Consider the following 3,090-nt stretch of genomic DNA (forward strand, 5'->3'; position numbering starts at 1 on the left):
CACCCCAGCAAGGGAAGCACAGCTTGGTCATGTTGGTAACAAAGGGAGATGGCACAAAAAGGCACCCCCTGATCACATCCCTCCGAGCTGGGACTCCAAGCTGTGAGCATCCCTTCAGCTCTGGGACTTTCCACACACACAGAGAAAAGGCTGGGGCTGAGGGATGGCAGCTCTCTGACCAATTACAGAGTAATTAAAAGACCCACCAAGAAAGCTTTGCATATGGGCTTCAACGATTACACCACAGTCCTGCCAGAAAAACACAGAAGAGGATCTCGGGCAGCTTGGAGGATGCATATGGCTTGTGTAGGTGGAGAGACCTAAGAGACTGCTACTCTGGGTAGGAAGTGGATTTTCCCTCTCCTGTAATCTTGTTAAATTACCATGGTTTTAAATCAATGATTTATATCTCCCTCTTCAAATCCAGAGGGGAGGAAAAAACCCCAAACCCTCTCTAAACAGCCAGTGTGTGACAAGCAATACATTTTCACTTTCATTTACCCTCACACTGCAAAGTTCACTCAGCAAACCAGAAGTGCTAAAGGAAAATACTGGGAAGGACTGGTTAAAAAGAAAACCTTGGCTGAAGTGAGATGGAAAACAGATTTCCCGGGTTAGGTAAGTATCAGAAAATAATGCATAATGTTGGACACCCGAAAAGGGAAGTAGGAAAATAATTAGGAATGTGCACAGCCATTTGCAGCCTATGAAAAGCACAAAAAACCAGTTTCATTAGGAAAGGACACTGCAAGCAGTGCCAGGAGGTGCCACGCTCCAGGACCAGCCTGGGAAATGGCCATATCCTGTGCCCAGCACTGCTTTTCTGGGAGTGCCTGTGTGCAGCTGGCTGAGGATTCCCAAACACATTTTCATTTCCCTTTGGGTTTCAGGGAGCCTCCCTCCCTCCTCTGCCAGTTTGCATCTCTGTGGGTCCTGCTGCTTCCAGGGGGAATCATATCTTAGCAACACTGACTAAATTAAAATTAAATTAAATTAAATAAATAAAATATAATATAAAAATATATTAAAAAACTAATATTTAATAATAAAAATTAACATAAAATAAAAATAATAATAAAATAAATGAAAATAAATGAAATAAAAATATGTTTCAAATAAAATAATTTTTAAAAAATTTAAAATAAAATAAAATAAAATAAAATAAAATAAAATAAAATAAAATAAAATAAAATAAAATAAAATAAAATAAAATAAAATAAAAGTGAGACCCAGCACAGACCTGAAACCAAGGCCATGCTGCAGCCCACCTGCAGGGTCTGTCCAATTAACATCTCCTCACCCTTCAGCTTTGTGAAACCCCACGGTGCTGCCATGGAGCACCAAGCTCACAGAGGAAATCCCCCACGTGCCTGGAGCACCTGAGGGAAATGAAGCCATCTGTTCATTGGGGCAGGCCAGCCTCACTCCAATTAATGTACAGAGCTGCATTAAGGGTCTCTCCTCCATGCAAATCCCCTCTTGTAAACAAACCTCACAGGCCCCAGCCCCAGTCTCCGAGGCAAGTTCCAATCTGATTAGTTACTCCACATGCCTTAAATCCCCCCTTACATTTACCAGTGAATGAAACTACCTTTTTGCTGAGATATATGAAACACTTTACTGATGTTCACCTTGAAGAGTCCTTTGCAGTGATAATTAGTGAAACTGGGACCTCTCTGGGTGAAAAACAATCAATTTAATTTGGTTTTTTGGCAGTAGTTGTCCTCCAGACCACCACCCACACAGCACAGCACCAGACCTCCACCAGAGCCCAGCACACACTGAGTTTTATCTCCAATATTTGCATCAATCCAGACTATTTTGGGTGCCTGTTTAAAGCAGAGCACAGAGTGCAAGGTGTGTAGTTCAGTAAATTAGAAAAAGGAGACTGAATTAATGGGAAGGGAGTTCAGCAGCAGCTTTGTGCCATTCTCTGAGCAGCTGTCCTGGAAAGCACCCATGGGAAAAGCACTTGGTGCAGGTGAGCTCACCTGGGCAGGAGAATCCCTGCAGGAACACACAGTGTGCAGTCTGGAAAAGCAGTGGGATGAAGAAGCAGTCCCCCCTATGGAGGGAATGCATTTGTTAACTGATGGTTTAACCATGGGAGCCCCAAACTGGAGCCACAAACAGTCTGCTCCTGCACAGCTCAAGGAGCCCCAAGGAAACTCCACAGCCCCTCTGACCTGGCCCTTCCCTCCCTCCACCAACACCACTTCCTTTTCTCAGATAATTAATTTGTCTTCTCAGTATTCCCATTTAGAGACACAAGTCTGAAAGCTCCCCAAATTGGCATCATGAGCATCCCAGTCCTTTCCAGCCTCATCCCTGCCCCGCTGTGCTCCCCTCACAGGGATGGGGCTCCAGCTCGCCTCAGCCCAGCACCATAAAGGCTTTGAAACCAGCCTGATTTCTTTCCCTTGCTTTGTACGTCACTTTTTCTTCTATTCTGTTTAAAAACAGGAAATTGATAAAATTATGGGAGCTAAGTGAAAATTAAGCACTTCATACCTCGTTGATTTGGGTTTCTGCCCTGCAAAGCAGAGTCTGTAGATGTTACCTGTGATGTTCACATGGAGGCTTTGCTTCTCTTGCCTTGCTTCAAGTCAGATCCCAGTGTTCACTCAGGAGGAGAAGTCCCTTTCCCCAGCAGTAATGGAAATTCCCAAACAGGGATAAAATGATGGTCTCTCAGTAGAAGACAGCAAGAGAAGAGCAAGATGCATTTCCTGAAAGCAGAAAAAGAAGATTTTCATTGAAGGTGAGCTCTGCTGCCAGCCCCAGGAGTTCCAGGCAGCTCAGAACAAACATCTCCCCCTTGGCCTGAAGGACCAGGATGGCAAGGTTTGGTCTTACAAAAAAATGAATGAAAAAGTGAAATTGTGGGTGCCCTGTTTCTGTGTGGGGGGCTGAAGCTGCCCAGAGCTGCTGGGCTGCCCTGAAGCCAGTGCAGGTAAACAGGAAACCTGATGGCCAGCGGAGAGGCAGTGCTGGGAACACTTGTGATTTTGGCATTGAAAGTGTTACAGAAAACTTGCCATAAAGTTCCTCTGAGGCTTTAATTTCCCTCCCCCCAATCTTCCTTTGATT

The 3,090-nt window shown here is 44.6% G+C and overlaps 1 long non-coding RNA gene across 1 annotated transcript in view; it reads right to left on the reverse strand.

Annotated features, from left to right (window-relative positions):
- Positions 1–2,713, reverse strand: part of LOC131089849 (uncharacterized) — an 8,404-nt gene extending 5,691 nt beyond the window's left edge. The window contains exons 1-2 of the long non-coding RNA XR_009115276.1: positions 2,561–2,713; positions 1,992–2,065 (exon numbers count right to left, since the gene is read on the reverse strand). This is a non-coding gene — a long non-coding RNA (uncharacterized LOC131089849). The remainder of the gene's footprint in view (positions 1–1,991; positions 2,066–2,560) is intronic.
- Positions 2,714–3,090: the final 377 nt, after the last annotated feature.

This window comes from Melospiza georgiana, chromosome 15, assembly GCF_028018845.1.
Source record: "Melospiza georgiana isolate bMelGeo1 chromosome 15, bMelGeo1.pri, whole genome shotgun sequence".
NCBI classification, from domain to species: domain Eukaryota; kingdom Metazoa; phylum Chordata; class Aves; order Passeriformes; family Passerellidae; genus Melospiza; species Melospiza georgiana.